Source organism: Artibeus jamaicensis, unplaced genomic scaffold (assembly GCF_021234435.1).
Source record: "Artibeus jamaicensis isolate MK-2021 breed Jamaican fruit bat unplaced genomic scaffold, CSHL_Jam_final contig_373, whole genome shotgun sequence".
Lineage (NCBI taxonomy): Eukaryota > Metazoa > Chordata > Mammalia > Chiroptera > Phyllostomidae > Artibeus > Artibeus jamaicensis.
In genome coordinates, this window is record NW_026521807.1 from 916,167 (window position 1) to 938,528 (window position 22,362).

At 40.0% G+C, this 22,362-nt stretch overlaps 1 long non-coding RNA gene across 3 annotated transcripts in view; it reads left to right on the plus strand.

Annotated features, from left to right (window-relative positions):
- The window catches only part of LOC119048162 (uncharacterized), a 158,107-nt gene that overhangs the window by 131,900 nt on the left and 3,845 nt on the right, over positions 1–22,362 (plus strand). For all 3 annotated transcript variants that reach the window (XR_008391456.1, XR_008391455.1, XR_008391457.1), the window contains one exon: positions 21,709–21,789. This is a non-coding gene — a long non-coding RNA (uncharacterized LOC119048162). The remainder of the gene's footprint in view (positions 1–21,708; positions 21,790–22,362) is intronic.

Consider the following 22,362-nt stretch of genomic DNA (forward strand, 5'->3'; position numbering starts at 1 on the left):
ATGCTCTGAACATCTACATTGTTATCAATAAGCTAACTAATGCTAGGCAAAATGTATTCCATCTTCCTACCTTCCTAAATGTGACTTCAAAATGAACTAGAAAGCTACATTTAAATTTAGAACCTCAGATTTTGTGAGTTCTGCTCCAGTCCTCAGTCAGACGCCATCTCTTCCCACCTCCAGACTTATCCCTCATACCAAAGAGCCTCATGGACATGTGTGTGGACATTGTAGCCTGCACATCTAGGCTCCTTTTACAACACACTCCCCAGCTGAACAACTGTCTCTTGCACCACCCCTCTGCCCTAGAGGTGCACAGAGCAGTGGCAGAATTCAGTCCAGGGAAGAAGGGCCAGGGAGTGGGGCTGCGAGACCCAGAAAACAAATTCAAGACATCTGGGCAGAGAATTCTGGGATGCCAGGTATTTAGAGATGGGGATCGATTCCCTGTGGACATACCGCTTTGGTCTGGCCAACTCCTCATTTCATAACCAGGGACACACCCAGATGAGGACCATAGCAGCACCCTCTAGCCTGAGGCTGGGATGAGTGATTAGACACTGATTAGACACTGATGAGTGATTAGGCAATCTGAATGTAGTATTTGTAGCCAACACCTATCCCCTGACCTCTTTTGGATACCAGAGTTGATTTAACTGATGGATCTTAATCCTTACCTCAAGTTCTTCCCATATGAGTGCCATTAGTCAAAGAAAACAACATTCACAGATGGAGGAGGTTCTAGTGCTTTCCCCTCTGAGAACACCCAAAAATCTAAATGATTTTCCCTGCCCCACCTTCTCCCCCAGGCAACTCTTCTGGCTGTGTCTTCCAGCTCTCTCTGCCCATAGGCTCCTCCGCTCTACCTGTGACCTTGGAGAGCCCCGCAGCACCCTGGGTAACTCACAGCCATTCACAGCAGCTCCTGGCTCTGTCCAGGGTGCTGCTCACCTGGTCTGGTTACTCTAGGCTGGTTAGGACAACACTGACTACAGACCAGTCCCCTGAGTCTGCCTGCTTCAGGTGCCTCTTTTAAATAACATCTGAAAGAGTTCTTTCCTCTGGGATTTTTACAATGACCCCAAATGAGTGAATGGAGAGTATGAGATTTCAAACAGACTGGAGTTGGAAGCCTAGATCTGCCACTCACTAGCTTTGCAAACTTTGGCAAGCTATTGAAGTTCAATTTCTTCATCTAAAAAAATGAAGAAGATATGCTCACCTTGTAGGCTTGCTGTAAGAATTAGATGAACTAGTGTGTGCAAAACACTTGGTCAAGTGCCTGGCTCATGATAAGTGTTCCAGAAATGTCAAGGTCCTTGCTTCAAAAGTATTTCCGAGGGTATGATTTCTGACAAAGTCTATACAGGCTCCTTCCATGTCTGGGTGTTTGGTTTAGCATCCAGGCCCCGGTGGCAGTTGTCTCCACTCCCATCTCTTGTCTGTCCCTGGTGTGACTTTCCTGTTCCTGCCAAAAAATTTCCATATATCCTACAAGTGACTCACACTGTCTGGCCTCCATGGCTCTGCTCCTGTCGTTCCAGCTGCAGTGTGTCCAGCCCTTGAGCGGCTCTCGGCATTGGACCTCCTCTCTCCAAGTCCAGGGCTCTATTTCTGTCAAAGCTTAGCTTAGCATTAACCTCTTCAGAGAACCACAACCCTTCTCTCCTTTCAGCTCTCTTGTTCTGCATGTGGTAGGTTGTGTTTCCAACAGTTGCTGTGATTGGTCTCGCTCACTGATCCAGCTTCCACTGTTGCAACATGACCTTACCAAAAGGTGAAGTCTATCTCTCCTACCTTTGAAACTGAGTGGGCTCTGTCATTGTTTTGACCAATAGGGTGTGTTTTCCAGTATTTCTGAGCCCAGGCCTTAGGGAGACTGGCAACTTCCCACATTAGGCATTAGAAGGCCACTCTGAATACAGTGAATTGCTTTGCTAGAAACCTGATTACCTTGAGACTGAGATGGGCTAAGGAAGTCCAAGCTACATGGGAAGCCCATTTGGAGAGAGAGAGATGCCTGCCAGCTCCTAGCTGTTTAAGCCATCTGTGTAACCAGCCTCCAAGATGGTTTTGGTGACCCCCACCTCCTACTATTCACTCTCTTGTGTAGTCTCCTTATATTGTACTAAGTCTGGTGTGTGTCACCAATAACATGGAAGAAATACTTGTTCGATGTCACTTTCAAGATTAAGATATAAAAGGCTGAAGCTTCTCTGTTCCCTCTCTCTCTCTCTCTCTCTCTCTCTCTCACTCACTTTCTCTCTCTCTTTCATCACTTGCTCTGGAGAAATCCAGCTGTTGATTAAGTAAGTTGTTAGAAGTCACTCATAGTTGATAAGTGGTGGAACCCAGATACAAGTTCAGACTGCAAGTTTTCAAAGCCCAGGTGGTTAACCATTATACCTTCTGCCTCTCCTAGAATTCAAGAGAGCCCCAGATATACTTATTATTGCTTAGTAACAATCCCCAAGCCCACCCCACTACCATACATATGCTAATACATACTTCATTTTCTGAGTGAAGCTGCATTAGATTTACTATTCTGTATAACTTTGGTATAAGCCAAACACCACAGGGTATAATCACTTTATTTACTTTTATTGTTTCCAGTGCTTTGTCCAAGCATTTTGTTTCATTTCTTTACATAAATCATCAAGTCATTCTTTATTCCATAGTGTAAAATAAACAAAAATAGTAGAAAATTTTATATACATTTAATAGCATCAACCAGTTTTCCCATCGGCTCTGACTCCCTTTCTCCTCTTTTACTCTTCTATACTGATGTGTATTGAGTGGGTTAGCAGCAGTGTAAACCAAACAGCACTTAAATTAATCTACTGCAACCCAGGATGCAGCTTTGGGGCCAAGTTGCTTATGCTCTTTTTATGCTGCTAATGCTAAGGTTTTGTTGCTCTAAACTTCACTGTTTAAACCTATTTTATGTTGCTTTTAAGTATAAGGTTTAATAGCAAGGTACCTTGCTGTTGACTTCTTAATAACCTCTTATTTGCAAGACACTAACCAATGCTAGGTGGGGACTCAAAGGAGCTGCACTGAGGAAGCTTCCTACCCTTAAAAAGCAGAAAGTTAGTGATGGGTAATAGATCGACCAGGCTTCCTGGGTGGTGTGCGGGAGCAGTGAGAAGGAATTCATTCATTTTCCAAATAATTTTGGGGTACCTACATGCTGCAGGCAAAGTTCCAGGCATTTGGAACTTGTCAGTGAACAAAATAGACAGGTATGGAGAGCTTCTGCTCAAAAGGGAAGAGATAGATACCAAATAATAACTTAATATGTGAGATTTATCACACCCAAGAAGGTAACGTATGTTAGCTGAAAAACAGAGCAGGGTGAGGGGAATTGAGGGTCTTTATTTGAGTCTCTTCCGCATACCAGATATGTTACGGGTATTCATGATCATCAAAATAACCCAATTCTGTAAATGGAAAAATGAAAAAATAATTTGGGTCCAGAGAAATTAAGAAAATGTTGATCTGTGTAATTCAAAGGCTGCCTTACCACAGTACCATATCTCCCTTTAGAAATGCTAAAATAAAGACACACGTTTCCACAGAAGAAAAGGAAAAAGCAGTGAATTCTGAAGGGGCTTTGTGGAAGGCTTCACGGAGGAGGTGGCATTTGAGTTGGGTCTTAAAAGATAAAGCAGAAAAGAAGACGGGAGAGGATGACCCGTGAGGGAATTTTTAATACACGAGTATAGTGTCTATTTCAGAACATCAGACTATTCAGCTCAAATCTATGACCGTCTAAAACAGAAAGCCTCAAAAGGTTTTCTTAGAGAGACAACTTACTGTCTGGTCGCCGGCATGCACCCCACAGCACTACAGCATTCAAATGAAATGCAAAGGACATAAAGAAGTGCTTTCACTTGCTCTCCTAATAAGGAACAGAGCTGCCAAGTCAGCATTTTTAAACTAAAAATGCCTGTGGCTCTGAGCCAGAAAGACCTCTCTGGAAGAGGAGGCAGCCTGGACCAGGCCCCGAGAGGCGGGGCTCTCTCGCATCATGTCCTGGCAGCACAACTCCTCAGATCTTAGGAAGGTCTGAACGTGACAATCCCTGTTCTTTCATTTCACGCTGCAGAGCTCTGCCTCTGACTTTTCCCATTATGTTTTTCCCCAAGACTGTATTTATTAATGGTAATTATTTGGCTCTCTTTCAATCCATCTTCTGAACTGAGTGCTTATACACAGTCCACTGAAGAATGTGAATTGCTTTTTCCACTACCTGACCCACGTTCTTCTTGAGTCTGATTGACTTTTTTTAATGTTTCTAGTAATGGTTTTCTTTCTGTGTGGTTTTGATTGAAATGTACCTACAGAAAAGTAGAAAGATCTTGGGTGTATAGCTTAATGAATTTTCAAAAAATGAACAACACAACTTGAGTAACCAGCACCCAGATCATGAGACAGAATCTTCCCAGCACCTAGAAGTCCCCTCACATCTGTCCCAGTCACTGTCACCGACCCCCTACCCCAGCAACCACAGTCTGACTTCGAATATCAGTGATTAGTCCTGCCTGATTTGAACATTATGTGATCACAAATGGAATCCTGTGGTCTGTACTCTTTCTTATTGGGCTTCCTTTATTCAGCGTGTCTCTGAGAGTCACCTACATGGCCGTGGAGGCAGCAGTTTGTGCCTTTTCAGGTGCTGCAGTGTCCCAGGTGTTGTCCATGGCATGAATAGACCACAGTGTTTCTCCCTTCTGCTGTTTGGGGCATTTGTGTTATTCCCAGTATGGGGCCAAGTGGATGACTTTAAAATCAGTTTGTGGAACTTGTATGTGATTTATAAGAAACAAATTATTATGCTGTTAATACATACTCTATCATTACATGCAAGATCTAAAAAAATAATTCTTTATTTTTTAATTACAGTTGACATACAATATTATATTAGTTTCAGGTATACAGCTCAGTAATTAGATGTTATGTAACTTACTAAGTGATCACCTCTATTGATCTAGTACACGTCTGACACCACACATAGCTATTACAATATTATGGACTATATTCTCTGCACGGCACTTTACGTCCCTGCGCCTAAACTACCAATTTGTACTTCTTAATCCCTTCACCAGACCCCCAGCTCCCCTCCCATCAGACATCCATCGAAGTATTCTCTGTATCTATGCGACTTTCTGTTCTGCTTGCTTGCTTATTTTGTATCTTTTAGACTTGTTTCACTCAGCACAATACCCTCTAGGTTCACATTGTTGCAGACGGTAAAATTTCACTCTATGGCTGAGTCAGTCACATTCCATTGTGTATATGTACCACTTCTTTATCCACTCATCTACTGATGGACACTTAGGTTGCTTTCATATCTTGGCTATTATAAATATGGGAGTCTATCTTCATTGCCTTTTTTGTGCCAGCTCTCCTGGTCAAGTTCCTCTTGATTAGGGAGGGCATGAAAAGAATTACATTCTGGGTCTGTCATTATGTGGTGCCTCCTTGTAGAACAGGCAAGATTCTAACATATGAAATTATAATATACAGTAAACTCCTTGAAAACAAGGTGTGTACCTTAGTCCCCACAGGGCTTTTAGGGGCTGTTTCATGGTGGAGGCTGACATGCATATGAATTCGGCAAACATTTGATGAACATATAAATGAACTTCACAAACAGGCAAATTTCAACTTTAGGTAAGAAACCAGCCTACTGTATATATGTATACACACACATACACACACAGGATCTGGTACAAATAATGCCGCTTTTTATTACAAAATCTTTTATTACAAAATTATAGGCATGTAATTCTGTAACATAATATAACACTCAAGCACACTGTGTGACATTTTCAGTGAAATGTTCCAATTAAAACTATAAGTTATTATACCCATGTTATTACCCTACCAACAATGCTCAAGCAAGTGTTACTTCCGCCTGACCCCGTGTATATATAATCACTTAGTAAAGCCCAAGTCAACAAACCAAGACTTAATTACAGTTTCAGCTCTCCCAGAAATGGAATCTTAAGCCAGTCAATCAGGAGTTGCTTTACCAGAACTATGTTAGGGAATCTGCCTGGTAGACCCCTGCCACCCCCTAAAGGAAAGCAACTGTGCAATAACCAGTTAGCCTTTTGCCTAATACAACCTCCTGGTTCCCGCTCCCCTCTGCCTATGAAAGTCTCACTTTGTACAGCTCCTTAGACATCCTTTCTATCTGCTGGACTGGATGCTGCCCAATTCGAGTTCCTTTTTATTCATTCTAAGAAGATTTAATATGCCTCAGTTTATGTTTTAACACTGCCTAGGAGGTCATTTTACTAATTAGTGAGCTTCCGCCAGTACAGATGCTCTGTCAGGGGCTGAGTGGTGATTGGCAGGACTATTGTGAAAGGAATTTCCGCAGCGGCTGGGAGGCAGGTAGGGCAAGGTGAGCCCAATTCTAAGGTGCCCAGATTTTATATAACTCGTTGTAATCACGCAAGTACAACTGCCCCCTCCTTACCCACGGGTTTGCTTCCCTTGGGTTTAGTTACTTGCAGTTGACTGAGGTCTGAAACATTCAGAAGTAAACAATTTGTAAGTTTTAAATTGCATGGGGTTCTGTTTCCCTCTGTCCTCACCTGTCCTGCGGGGGATGTGACGTGCATCACCCCTCGGTTTGGTGCACCCAGGCTGTACGGGCACCTGTCTGTTCGTCACTCAGTAACAGTCCCAGTTATCAGACCACTGTGGTCGTGTTCAAGTACACTTTATTTTACTTAATAGTGGCATCAAAGCCATTCACATAACTTTTATTACAGTGCATTGTTATCATTGTTGTATTATTTTGAATTTTTTCATTTTTTTCTCTTTTTCATTGTTGTTCAAGTACAGTTGTCTCCATTCTACTTTATTATTAGCTATTGTTGTTAATCTCTTACTGTGCCCCATTTATAAACTGAACTTTATCACGGGTATGCATGTACATACAGTACACAGAGTGTGGTACTATCCGCGGTTTCGGCTTCCACTGGGGTTCTCGGGATGTATCCCCCAGGGGTAAGGTGGGACAACTGTAATGTCACTTTGGGCTGAAAGTCAGTAAGGACAGGAGGAAACAATTGTTTTGTTTTGTTTGTGGGTCATTGGTTTTGGTAGAGTTTTCTTTGGTTTTGTTTCCTGTTCTTGGAGGGGTTTCCCAGGAGCAGGAGAGGAAGCTGGTGTTTTGGTAAGTGGCAGCTTCCACTCTACATTTACTTTAATTTTCATGTATATTTTGTAACAAAGGCTTCAATAGTTATAAATGGCTTTAGTTATATTACTGTTTTTATTCAAGGTAGCATGTCATAACCACAAAGAGCAGAAATTGGGAGCCAGACGGCCCAGGTTGATTCCTGTCTAGTTCCATCATTTCTGACTGTCTAACTCAGAGCAATTTATCCAACTCTTCGTTCCTCATAAGGATTAACATATGGAAAACATTTGAATAATATCTGACCCAGAGTAACCACTTGTTCAGTATTTGCTCTTGTTGTAAGTACTATTATTCACATCGTGGATGTTGGTTAAATGCTTTCCAACTTATTCAATTAGTATTCATAAAAATATTTAGAGTTGAAGAGATGCTCTAAGTAGCATTATTATTTGGTCTCAACACAGGGCAAGTGGCCTAATGTTCTTTTTCTTCCATGATTAAGCCTCTTTATCTTTGAGATAGTCTCACAATATTTCTCTGTAGAGACAGAGTTTACAGAGGAGGAGTATGCAAATCCAGCAGGAGGACACCCCTGGCAAGCAGGGGACAGAATGTACAGAAAAGTCACCGGAGATCCCCATAGTCAGAGCCTTGAAATCCTGAACTGATAAGATGCAGGTAATAATGGAGTTCACCCACAAGGGCTGGAGAACAATGAAATTTGCATTGCTAACTCAGGGCTCTTTCAACTCATTTGTTCATTACCCATTCATCCATTTCTTTTCACATTTTTCCCTTATAAAGGATTTACCACCTTAATGTCCCTCCCCCAATTCCTGATCAAAAACCTCTAGAGAATTTAAAACTCTGGCACTTAAATCTGTTTATAAGCCCATGTTCTCATCCATGGCTTTTTATCTGCATGCACTGGAGTAAAGCATCAAAAGAAAGTGATCTGCAGCAATTCAGAGTTGTACTGAATAATGGAGTAAAATCAAGATGAATCTTACATTTGGAAATATATAATTTTCTTCCTGCTGATAAAATTTAGATAAGTTACTTCATTGAGGGAAAGCCACTGGAGAAAAGCATTTAAACTTCCCTGCTACTTGCCTGGCTGAAAAAAATAATGATAAACAAGCCAGATCACAAAGTAAAGTATAGCCTTGGCTGATGTGGCTCGGTGGATTGAGTGCCAGACTGTGAACCAAATGGTTGCCAGTTCAACTCCCAGTCAGGGCAAAACCTGGGTTGCAGATCAGGTCACCAGTATGGGGTGCACGAGAAGCAACCACATATTGATATTTCTCTCTCTCCCCCTCTCTCTAAAAATAAGTTTTAAAAATCTTAAAAAAAAAACAAAGTAAAGACATATGACTACATGCAAATTTACAATGTTTGTAGTTCTTCAAATTAAAAGCATAATTAACACAAAGATAAACAAAGGAAAATTTTAGCAAATATAACAAAAAGTTATCTTTATAAAATCTTCTCACAAATCATTAAGAAAACAAGTAGACTTTAATACTCAATATAAGTAAGCAATTCACAGAAGATGCAATATAACTGCTTAGCTACTATGCCCCAGAAACATTCAATCATAATAGTTGTAAGGGAATGCCAATAATATAACATTTCCGTTTATCAAATATTTAAGTTATAATCCCCAGAGCTGTTGAAAGTGGAGGTAGTGAAGTTGTCGATGGGAGACAAAAGGTATCTCAATTCCTAATCTGTCAATATGCGCCAAAAAAGAGGAGAACACTCAACAATTTCAGATAACTATTGTGGATTCTAAAACTTGGAACAAGTGTCTGTGCCTGATGAAAGCTGACCTTTTTGTTTCAGATGTCAACTGTCTTTTCAGCTCGGTCAGGTCTGCCCTGGATGCTTCAGGTCATGACTCTGTCACATTGCTCAACAAAACTCCCCAGCTGGTGTGAGCTCTGTGAGACATCGCTAGTCCCTGGAATTTGAAACGAGAGAAACGTATTTTCAGTGCTGAATCTTCCAGCCATCAGATCAGACAGCAGATATTTCAGTCCTGTGGTTGGGGGTGACCTGTCATTCAGCCTTTAGTCATGACCTGGAAAAATGTGAATTGATTGGTGTGTGGCACCATGAGGTCAATCTGTTCTTATCTAAACGAAACTAGTTATAGACCAAGTGAGACATTGTCATTGTTCAATATCATTTTGCAGGAAATGATTTTACAATGGCTTTGTCACTTACAATCTAAAAGAAATGTTTTCTATCACTACTTCTGGTCTGAAACTATGTTTTGTCAAATATCCACAGCGGTTTTCATTTGATTGGTTTGGTTTTTAGGCAGTTGGGTTGTGCTTCTTTAATATGCATTCTCGTTCTCCACTTATCTTGAGATATACTCCAAGGAGGCAGCATGTGTTATGAGAAAAATCACTGGATTGTGGGTCCAGCTTTGTGACTCTGGTAAGTCAGAGCTTCAATTTCTCTTGTCCATAGAAAGAAGACCACACTGCCTGTCCTGCAATCTTACAGGGAGTGGTGAGGATCAAATGTAATGGTGCACACTAAGGTACTAAAGCTGAAATACTGTGCCATAGATGAAGCAGACATGAAAACTATTAGTAGCAATTAACGAGAGGAAAAAGTGTTAAAGGAATTTTTACATAAAATTGGCTTTACAGTATACCCAGAGCTACAGTTTTGCACTCATATGCTAAATGTAATAGGTTCAAATTTTGTGTCTGTTGCTAACTAGATATGTGACCTTGGACAAGCTAACCTCTCACGCTTAGCTTCCTCACCTGTAAAGAATATCAGCACCTATTACTTAGGGGTTTGTGAGTATTAAGGACTATAATTTATGTACAAGTACAGAGCAATAAGACTAGTTGTAATTACTATTATTATTACTCTGAGTTACGTTCTCATCAATTGGTCTAATAATTTTGATCAAGTTGTATGGCCATTCTGGAAAATTATAGCAAACAAAAAAATTTTTTTGAAACAGGTCAATGTTTGAGTAATTTGAATTATTCAGGAATATTTTTCTTGTATCCTTTGTCTTGAGAAGTACTTTATAGGGATTATTTACTGTCCATGTCTTTACTTTAGAGAGAATGTTTCTTTTAGGGGTGGTTAACTTTTGCTCCACACAGAGGTACCATTATGATGTGTTTGATACCTCCTCTTATTTGTATTTTTCCATAAAACTATGAGCCAGGCACCCCATCTACATTAATTTCAGGGGTGCAGATGCAGGGAGGAAATTGGCTATAGTAAGAAGGAAGGTAACAAGGGAAGAAGTCCTAAAACTGTCTCTATGCCTGAGCTCAATTGACATGAGCACAAAAAACCCAGCCATGGTGGGGTCTGATGTGAGAATCATGCCATCTTCCAAGGAGAGCCATCTTCAGCTCTTCGATCTGTCCTGGAGGGTGCCAAACCCTGCCATCAGCCCCTTGCTTGTTGCAATGCTTGGGTGGTCTATTGCCAGAACTACTCCAACCTAGTCACCTCCTGTCTGGTCCTGACTTGCCCACCCAAAGCCAGTTCTGACCAAGTCAGGATTATTTGCTCCAACTGTCGTGGCTGATTATTCTCATTTCTGTGGAGCAACAGCTAAGAATGAAGAAAAATAAATGTTGGCAAAGACATTCTAGTAAGTGCTTATTAGAATATAGATACAGACTGGGAACTTCTTAAGACCTGAAAATATTCCAACCATCACTCAACATCTACTTTTTTCTTATTACCAAATTAAATTTGTAACAGAATAAATTTGGAGATGATTTGCCTTATAGTGTGAGTGTGACTAGAAGTTGAAATTTGAAATTAGTATTACAAAGCATCTCTAACGATGGTTTAAAGTATAAGAATATTTTAAGATCATCTCAAAATATTAAGATAAATACATGTAGATTTTTATAAAGCTCTATTATAATACTCTTTGTAAATATTCGATCATTATTTTGGACATCTATTCAAATTTGTTATGCTTTTCAAGTTTCACACATCTGTAAGTGGTTGCAAATATTCTAACTTTAAATAATAAAGAATGGAGCATCAAAACAAAGAGCTATAATCATTTTCTCAAATTATTTTAAAGACTAGATTTGTCATCTTTATTATTTATGTTAAGGGACTTTGGTTCAGGAGATCGCTTTGTCAGAAAAAAAGAAGTGAAACTCCGCCCTCCTTCCAATTCAGATTGTATTCTGAGTAAGAGTTATAGCCAAATGTGCGGAATTATAGAGCATACCCTCTCCTCTCTATGCTCTTCTTCTTAGGGTAGAGAATCACACGTCATTTTTACCAGCTAATATGTATTGAGTTCCTGCTGTAGGGAGGGTTATACAGGATCCACAGAGGCATGGAAACCTGCCCCCTAAATTTTACCCTACTGTGTTTATTTACTTGAAACTTTCTAAAATGGTCATTTTGAGATAAATGTACAGTGAGAGAATTGCAAAAAGGGGCCAATTAATCTGCAAAATGATATTTGTATAAAGTGCAAAACACAAACACTATTTTATTTATAAGTAGTTGTATATAGTTTGGTTCATCGTTTATCTTCTTAGGATACAAAAGGAGGAAGGAATGTTGAACTGAGATAGTTCAAATGTTCCCGAGTTTCCTTTATCCCTGAGGCTAGTAGCTTAGTGGCCTTCAAAATAGTTATAAAATCTGTTGTCATCTTTGGCTAACATAATCCAGGTAGTTTTTTGTTTGATGCAATTTTTACACTATGGGAAGAGGAGAATCAGGGAGGGGTCTGAGGGATGGTTATGTGAATTTGGGTTATCAGGGTTTTATTGTACCTGGAAAAAAAACTATGTAATTTTCTTATGTTCACTTTCTATTATTTTTTCATAGTTCTGTGCTCTGGCGACTTGGCAAAAAAAATTCGGGAAGCAGGAAAGGCTCTTTATTCAGGCCCATGTCATATGCTTGGGTCATTTGAAGATGAAAGTACCAAAAGTAATATTACATTTTTTACCATGGCGGTTAGCCAAATCATTGGAGTGCTTTTAATTAAACCCAAATAAGCTCTTATGGAGGCGCAGAGAACAAAGCAGTGTGTCTTTTGAATTGCATGGGCTTGTTCTGATCACGAAGCCAGCGTTCAGATTTAAAGGTTCAGGAGACACATGGGGAGCTACCCACTTATTCACCTTGTTGTCACGTCTTCTGAGGTGGTAAACACTTCTTTCGTACCTAGGTAGGTACTTAACTCTATGCACACCCTCCCCAGACCATTAAAATGACCTGCCTGACACTGGAAGATAAAATTAGTCCACGCATCGTCAAATGCGATTGCTCTTATCTAATCAGAAGGTGATTGCCCCTCCACAGAACTCCTCTCCTTCTGGGAGCGCATGAATTGTGTACCCTCATTGAACTGTCTTGCTCTGTTGCCCCACAGGGTTGTGAGATGTTCTACATTTTGTGTTTCACCTCCCCTGGGAAAAGCCAGAAACTCCTTCCCAGCTTCCCTTGCAGCAAACATACAGATATGTGTCCTAGTGTTTGCCAGTCCTAGAGCGTCTTTGTGAAAGGCTCTAATCCCGAAGAAAAGAGTGTGGGAGAGACTAGTCACAGCCATCTCCTAGCAGAGGCAGTGGGGAAAGTGTCCAGCTTTTGAAGGAAGTGGTGGTGACGGCACTGGCCTTCTACTCGTGGTAGAGATTCGGTGTCTGTGGCCAGCACTGAGGGCCTTGGACTCTGCTGGAGCATCCACAGGGTGGTCCGGACACTAACTCCCACCATGTAGGCTCTAAATCTGACCCTCTGATCCTCTCAGAGATACTGCAAGCTACTTAATAGCCTCTAAAAGAGTTCTTTTCTGATTGAATTGTCTCAGACTCTTTTTGTTTACAACAAAGAACTCAGGGATATATGGATAGAGAATTTTTGTAACAAACCTTTGTATTCAAAACTACATTTTATTACCTTGCCTCTACAAGAGATTTGCATTTAATTCTTAAAGAACTTACTGATATTTTACTCTATTTCTAAACCATATTTAAAGAAATATAAACAAATTTAAACAGTTTTACGTGATATTCTTAGAATGATTCAGAAAGGCAGATATCCCTTGGAGGCCTAGGAACGTTGCTAATCAAACATGGGTTAAAAAAAGAACAAAGGAAATAGTGACAATAAAGGAGTGGGAGGGTGAGGGAGAGAATAACAGAACAGCATGAAGCGCGTGGCAGCATACACACCGGACTACACTCGCACTCTGCACTAGTGTTTTGCGTACTGGGCAGTAAGCCCTAACTGGTGCGGAACGTGGAGGGGAGATGAGCGCTACTACTAGACTTGAGGATGAAAGGAATAGAAATTTGAGAAAGAACAGGAGGAGCAAGCAGATTGCAAATCTCAAGGTACAAGCCTTCTTTAGAGAAACCACGGCGCTTAGGCCTTGGACATGAGAGGAGGAGGGATGGCAGTGCCTTCACAGGACCCTTCCTTGGCATGTCACCTTGGCAACAATAAATAAAACACACACACACACACACACACACACAATCAATAGTATGCCCCTTACATCTATTATGTAAGTAGCTTCTTCTACTTGAAAGCAGTCCTCAAAGATCTCTGTTAGTTCTGCATATTACACATCACTTGCTCCATCCTCATCCCCCAAATCACTTATAAAATGCTGCTTTTCATGAGTGTTGTGCCAGGTCCTGCCCAGAGCAAATCCGGAAGTCGCTCTTGCCTGCTAGGTGTACACTTCAGGTCTCAGGGCAGACCTCCCTCCTTCCCCTTCTTGCCTGATCCCTTGTGGTTGAAACCTGGTTTCTGTCTTGGCAGGAACTGGATTGCGATGGTCAGAAGGTTGAGATGAATTTTTCCCTAACCCTTCTTCTTTTAAATATTGGTGTTCTGAGAACATCAAAATGCTTTATTAACAGTTAATATTTTCCTATTGTCAATGTGATATTAAGATCAAACGCACCAAAATGCTAAGAATAATAGACTTATGAATAACAAAAGGAACAACATGGAACACTATTTTCATCTGTTCCTTTTCTTCATAATTATTAGATCTAAAAGAAACTTAAAAAGGGCAACAAACTTTATAATTTACTACTGTCTTTGACATGTGAAAGTCTGGTTTTGATGTTGTTGATAGGTCTTAATGTCAAACTCTAAATTTCACTGGAAAAAGTTTCTCTGTTTTGGTCCCCTAGAATTATAATAAAAAAATCAAGATTTCAAGGAAGAACAAAAGACTAATCTCAATCTTTAGTGTATATACTTTCAGCAAATGAGAACATTTATTTTTAAAATATAATATAATCCTTAGCCTAATAAAATTTGCTTAAAATATATTACCCAACAGAAACCTGTTGCTAAAAATATTAAATAAAATATACTTTACAAAAGGTTTATTTTTTTAAAGTATTTTATTTATTTATTTTTAGAGAGAGGGGAAGGGAAGGAGAAAGAGTGGGAGAGAAATATCAATGTATGGTTGCCTCTCATGCGTCCCCTGCTGGGAACTGGCCTGCAACCCAGGCATGTGCCCTGACTGGGAATCGAACCGCAATACTCTGGTTCGCAGGCCCCTGCTCAATCCACTGAGCTATGCCAGCCAGGGGTTAAAAGGTTTATTTTTAAATGCCCTGTATTAGAACCTCAAGGCTAGAGGACCGAACAGCTTTCAGAAGATAGCAAACTGGAAATCTTAATAATCAGAGACATAAAAACCACGTCGTAGCCCATGTGTGTGGGGGTCAAAAGGCATTGAGGTGGATACACTGAGCACAATGGTTACGTCTATTTAGTAAACCATCTGTCTTCCATGAATTTTAAAATTTATATTTATGATTTAAAACAAATGCCTTTTATTTTTATGAAAAATATAGGCAAATATAAAATAATGTTGACATTTTGAATATTTCCTTCATGTGGCTCTATTAAACATAGTATATGCAGTTGAGATCATTTTGCATAAACAATTTTATACCCTGTTTTTCTCTTACTATTTAGTGATTCCCTATGTTGTTATAAACTGTTCATTAATTCATTTGAATGGTTACATGATATTTTGTAACTAATTGTATATTGTACACAGGTGTGCCATAATATGTTAAGACAGTCTTCTATTGTCAGATATTTAAGTTTTGTCCAATTTCGTGCTGTTTTCAATCATACTGCATATAACAGCTTTGTGGTTAAGGTTTCAGGTTTTAGGGTTCCACCTTACTGTAGACCCTGAACCATTTCTGCTGCATTTTATAGCAGAAATGGCTTTAGAGCTCTTGGCATGTATTGAAAGTTGTTTTCTTAAGCCCTCGAGCAGCTGCACCAGTTGAAACTGCCATCAGGAGTCTGTCAGAAAGGACAGTTCGGCCCTGGCCGGTGTGGCCTGGCGGACTGAACGCTGTCCTGAGGGACTGGCGTGTGGGAGGCAACCCATCGATGCTTCTCTTCCTCTCTTTCTGCCTCCCTTCCCCGCTCTCTGTAAATAAATAAATAAAATATTTATTTAAAAAAAAGTTCGTTCTATAACCAGTATTCTGTCATCTCATTTCATATGCTTCCCCCCCTCGCTTTTGAAAAATATGTAAATTGAAGTCCATATCAACATATGCAGTGAAAAAACCATACACAGCTATCTTTGTGCAGGCGTTGTTGAAGACACGGTCCGTCTGTCACTTACTGACCCCTGCTCAGATTGCATTGCCAAAAAAAAGATCCGTGCCCCTGGTAATCACCTCACAACTGTACTCAGATGTACAATTGCGTGTGTTTGTTTCCCCGTTTGGCCAGCAGGGGAGGTGGACTGTGGCTCATTTTTCAGCATTGTGAAACCCTTATTGTTCCGCCATATTTTGGCTTTGATTTGACTTACTGCCAAAATATTTTTATGTCATTAATTGTATTTTTAAATTGCTTTTAATTCTTTTTTTAAAAACATATATTTATTTATTAGATTTTATTTATTTTTAGAAGGGAAGGGAAAGAGAGAGGGAGAGAACTATCAATGTATGGTTGCTTCCCGTGTGTCCCCTGCTGGGAACTGGCCCCTGCTGGGAACTGGCCTGCAACCCAGGCATGTGCCCTGACTGGGAATTGAACCGTGGTTGTTTGGTTCACAGGCCCGTGCTCAATCCACTGAACTACACTAGCCAGGGCTTTAAACTGCTTTTAATTCTTAATGAAAATAGATGTGACCTAAGTTAATTGATAAAGAATTTTCACTTACAATTTCTGATGACAAACAATTTATTGTCGCCTTAAATCATACTTTATCAGGTATAAGTGAAACTGAATATTTTAACCATCTGTAGTTCCTCCTTGGCAGCTTCCAGTTTATTTTTTTTGCCTGTTTGTTTATTGAGTCCTTATTTTTTCATCAATAATTTGTATGAGTATTGTAGATTAAGGCTATTAAACTTTTTCACATTTACTGCAAGGGCACAACAACTTTCTTTCTGATTTTATTTGTGTTATTTTTAACTTTAATAAAAGTTTCCTTGTCATTTAATCAAATTCTCCACAGTACACTTTAAAAGTATGTAGTTAGTGAGTTAGTAGTAGTAGTAGTTATTTTTTTCATTGCTTTTGAACTTGGAAATTTCTTACTGATCCAGAGGTTTGACAAATAATAAGTCCAATTTTTATCTAGTATTTTACTGCCTTAATAATTTTATTGTAAACTCTTCATCTGAAATTTAATTTGTTCACAAAGTAATGATCCAAACCCATTTTATTCCCCCAAATTAACCAATGAGTTCTTCCTTAATTGATAATTTTATCATTTTAAAATTCTTATATGATAGAGTCAGTTTGGCCATCTGTAATCCTCCATTAATTTTACAAGCTATTCTGTGCCAGTGCCAAACTGAATTAATTATAGTACCTAACGGGTGAATGGGTACTCTGTCATTGGTTTATCTAAAATGCTTAAGAAATCCTTGTCTGTTTATTTGCTTGGGAACATTTATAATCATTTTGATAATATTCCCCCAAACTCCTTAAGGATTTTGTATTTTAGTAAATATATGTATTAACTTTGGGAGAACAGAAATGTGAACATTACACAGATTTTCCATTCAAGAATGTGATAGGTGTCCCCATGTATTCAACTTTTAAATAATTCGTGGTTTTATTTATGTAGTTTCTATAATTTTTTGCTTGGTAAATTTATCCTTAGATATTTTACATTTTCTTTTATTTTTGTGAATAGAATCTTTTTCCATTAGACATTATTACAGTTATTGTCAGTATACAGAGTAGTTAATGATTTTTTATATTTATCTATATTCAACTATTTTTCTTAATAGTTTGTTCTTGATGTTTATACATGTACAGTCTTAGCAACTATATATAATGATAGTTTCTTCTAACGTTTTTATAGTTACATCTCAAATCTCTGGTCCATATTTGTATTCCATTGGCCAGTGCTTATAAAGACCAGGATAAATGATATTGACTACAGTAGGGCCTGTTTATTTCATTCCTGATTTTAATGGGAATGCTGCTGCTGATTCCCGATAATAACGTGGCTGTCAGTTTGATACAAATGCATCTTGAGAATGTATTTCTTTATACTAGGAAGTCAAGAGTGGGTATAAAATTATAAGGATTAACATTTCAACATATGCTGAGATATAATCCTAGGTTTTGTGTGACTGTGATTATTAATACGTTTCTTAATACTAGACTATGCTTTCATCCTGATAAAACCAACACGGTCATGCTTTTTGTTCTTTTCCAATGTGCCAAATTCAATTTGCTGGCATTTTATTCAGGATTTTTGTATCTATACTCATTATTGAAATGGCAAAAGATTTATACTCTCTGAAGAGAAAGCAGAGTATACCTATATTCATGATTGAGATTGGTCTGTAGTTTTTGTTCTCTTTGTATTACTGCTGAGATATTTTTATACATGGTTTTCTAGTTTCATAATTAATTAGATAGCTTCTGATGTTTTATCTACCATTGAAAATAGTTAACAGTAACAATTATCTAAAAAGATTGAAAAATAATTTTGTCTACATCCTTATGTATTTCTATCCCAAAATGCTCTAAAAGAACTGGGAAGTTTTTACCAAAACCTGTAAAAAGGACAAAGTATAACTGGATCAAAATAAAACTTTTGCATAGAAGCATTACAACTTTTACTGATACTAAGAGTTAGAGAAAAGTTTCCTTGGGTTTACTTAAAATCTCATCTGTCTGACCTATTGACCAAAGGCCTCATCACCTCTGCATGAATGAGGCTGTTTCTAATAATATCCTGCAGGCTGAGGATATAATATCAAAGTACAATGAATAAAATTGTCAAAGTGCAAAAAAAAGTAAAGTGCACAAAAAGATACAGTAAAATCACCTCGGCTATGTAGCTCTCCCAGATAATCTGCTGTGATACAGGTATAACATTCAAAGTAGCAAATGAATGCATTGCCTGGTCTTTAGGCTCTAAAAAGAATAAATATTCTTTTTAGTCACAACCGAGCTTTTGATAAAAAATGAGCAGTACAAGGTTTGAAGTTATAATCACACTCTGCCAAGCGCCTGGGGTACAGACTTCCTATATGAACACCACATGCAATGAGGCTCATCTAAGGGGAAAAGGGCTGCTGTCCTCTTACAGGCCGTTTGTCTGAGTTGATGGCCACTCCTCGTGTCTGAGCAGCTCCCCTCATGGCTCCATTCTCAGGCTGAGCTTGGGCTGTAGAAAGACCCTTGCCTCAGGGCACTGCTCCACATCAAACTATCCACCTTCCATTCAGGCCTCTGACACCCTGATTGTCATTCAGCTGAAGTGGAAAACTTGTGTTGTCTTGTACAGAACCTCCTCCTCCCTGTTCCCCTGGTAGCCATATCCTACTTTCCCTTTGCTGAATGGCCCCTTCCCACCTTCTCTGCGGTTCTGGTGGGGGATGTGTCCACTAGAGTGCCCTTGGCTCACCCCTCCACTAGTCATGCGCCCTGATCGGGACCATTCAGACTTCCTGAGAATCCCTGGCTAGCCACACAAAGACTAACGGCAGAGGCAGCTGGATCATGCATGATAAAAACAGCCCTGGAAGAGGCTTCTCAGAGTTCAAAGATATCCTGGCTCTTCAGTTCTTCCTGTAACTCTGTGACTGACTCACTTTTCTTCCAATATATCACTTTGTGGGGGGGCTAAGTTAGCCTCAGTTTCATTTTCTGCTGTCTGCAGACCATACACTGGCACAGGCCTCATATCTGGATTCTAGCTCTCTGTAGCCCCTTTGGGTCGTGGCCTCAGTTGTACTGTCTGCTGGCTTGTCACTTCAGCTGCATCCTTGGGAGCTGTCTCTTAGATCACCCTCCTCGCTCTGCAGCTTAGAATCCAGTCCTGCCCTATGTCCAAGACCAGCCAGGTCCTCAGGACCCCAGCCCACATCCAGGGTGCTAGGCTTCCCTCATCCTGACAGAGAAGACCAGGCTTAATGCCCTGAGTTCCTGGGGGATGTCACCGATCTGAATTCTCATCAGATTTCTGCTGCTCTGCTGCCCATGTTCTGAGCAGAATTCTGCCAACTTATTGTCCTTGCTCCCAGGAACCTCAATAAGTGCCCTGTTTATGCACAGGTATTTCCAGGTAAGAAGAGAAGGTATTCTCGCCACCTACCACAGTGACAACTGTGTCTTTAATCTTATGCCCAGGTCTTCTTCTACCAGGCAAGTGTCTACCATCCCACTGTAATGATACAGACACCAATCTGTGATGGTGATGCTTCAGTGTCTTCTCCCTGGTGGGAGTCCTGATGTTCTTTGTAGATAAGGATACGAAGGCCTTCTCCAGGACTCTGAGGTCTCAGACAATCACCTCTAAGACCACTGCCCATTGCCACTGATTTCTGAGCCCTTTGCCCCAGGATATCTGGATCTTGTCTTCTGGAAGAGTGAGGAGTGGAAGTTGGCCTTGGAAATTGTGTTTTACCAAGGTGACATTTGGCTTTGGTTTTACCAAGGTGTTAAACTGCAGCCATCTTCCAGCACTTCATAAAAACTGTGCTCAGTGACCTCTTGGTCTTGACCTAGGTGGATGAAATTCCAAGGAAATTCCTTGGAATTTCATTCTGAGAACCAGTGACCTGGAATTTTCTCTGCCCTCTGTACCGTTTCTGCACTGCCTCTGGGACAACCTGAAGAAGGCTGTTTTTGAGATCTCTCTGATAGAAATCCAGGACCAATTTCTGTTCTTTCAGGGAGTCCTTCAGCCTACATTTCCAGAAAACCTTCAAAGATGAGCTACCTCTTTTGGAAACAGGAATTACACAGCTTTAAGGTGACATTTGAGGTAATAAGTCAGAAAGACAAGATGGAGCCTGCTGCACTTGTAAGGCATCCACTAGTAACCTGACCCCCCAACCTCTTGTGGGATGAAGGAGAGGGGGGTATAAAGAAGGGAAGAAGTTTCTTTCCCAGACCTTCAGAGAGCAGGCAAGTTCTCCACAGTCCCAAGCACAGAACTTTTGGTAAACTATAGCTTAGACCTAATGACAAATTGAGACTTTCTACTCCCTCCCTTAAAATTGACCATATCCTAGGATGAGCTTGATTTGACTTTACTTCAGTCACAAAGGTGAGAAGCTACCTTCTTGGGGTTTGCAGAGAAACTCTGTCAAGTGTGTGGGGAAGAGACACTAAGCTTTACTTGCTCACTCGGGCCCCATTATTAAAGAACCTCCAGTTCTAGGCTGCCAGTGAACACAGAAATGAGCTCAAGTTGCATCATGGGAAATTTAACGTCCATATATGATGCATCATTATGCAGGAAATGGGTAGTATGGCATCCAGAGAACGCTTAGTGAGACTGGGAATGGAGCCAAGGGGTGGGGAGTTTTTGAAAAATATTTTTATCAGCAGGAAATGGCATTAGTCTAAGTGTAGAGAAAGAGCAAAACATGAATCAGACAAACTATAAATATCAAATGTTTCCATATTAACATTCATGGCAATGCTACCTTTTAAAATAAAAAGCTGTTTGTGATCCAAAAAGTTGGTCAGCACCAATATTGATGGATCATGCCAAAAATAGAAGAGAACCTAACTTCCTGAGAGCTTACTACATGTATTTTTAATAGGTAGATCAAATGGGGGAAATCAGGATGTTTATTACTATAATAGAAAAGCTGAATGTTAGAACACTAATTTGGAGCAGGAAGTTTATGCAAAACAAATTCTGAACATGGAAACAATAATTTTCCCTTGAGCAGGAAAATAACTTGATAGATTTCAGTGTATTAGGAAACCTGTGGTAGAATGTTAAAAAGGAAAATCCAGGCAGTAATAATGTAGAAGACCCAATGGGAATATTCAGACATGACCTATAAATCATCTGGATACGGAAGATCATGACACTCGTTATAAAGCCTAGAGCAGCAGCAGAAGTTGCTGAAAAGAAAAAGAGAAGAAAAAATTCAGAGAGATGACTCTTCATCTCTCTTCATCTGTTCAGAAATGAGGTGGGCATCTGTGTTTTTCTTTATTTTAATTTTTTCCTGTATTAAAATAAATTAAATCTAATTAACATTCTAAAAACACTGGTGCTTTCTCAGGGCGCTGATGTGCTATCGCCCCTCCAAAGAAGGCCATGAGTGACTTGGAGCTGTTAGGTCCCTCGTGTGGAAAGACTCTTGGTAAGTCTCGATTTGGCAAGAGAAGTTCAAGAAGGGATGTTGAAGACCAATTAAGTGTCTGAGAGATCACTGAAACTGTATTTAGGGCCTCTCATCTAGAAGACACTGAGTTTGTGGCCTTCAAAATGGTGTTGCACTACAGGAAATGAGGCAGAATTGCTTATAACCAAGCCAGTAAGTGATGAGGGTTGTATATGCAGTTGAACCTAAGAGCTACGGGAAAGTGGACTGGGAAGAACAGCTGCCTAGAATAAGGTTGGCAAAGGTAGCACTTGGTATTCCAGGGAGTAAGTGGGTATAGCAGCTTTGCACAGAGGCAGAGAAACTTGGGGACTCTTTAGGGGATGGCAGTTGGTACCGAATATGTGAGGCCTCACATTCAAATCCGCAATGAAGCGGGGTGGGGTTGAAGGGCTGGAAACAAAGACAGGTGGGAGATTACAGATGGCTCTGTCCAGCAGGTTCTCAGTTTGGGTTTAGGGTTTGAGCATGTAGTTTACTGGAGAAGAGAGACAAGGGAGTGGGGGTGGGGAGAAGTCACTGAATTGTTGATTAAATGAGCTGGTCACCACT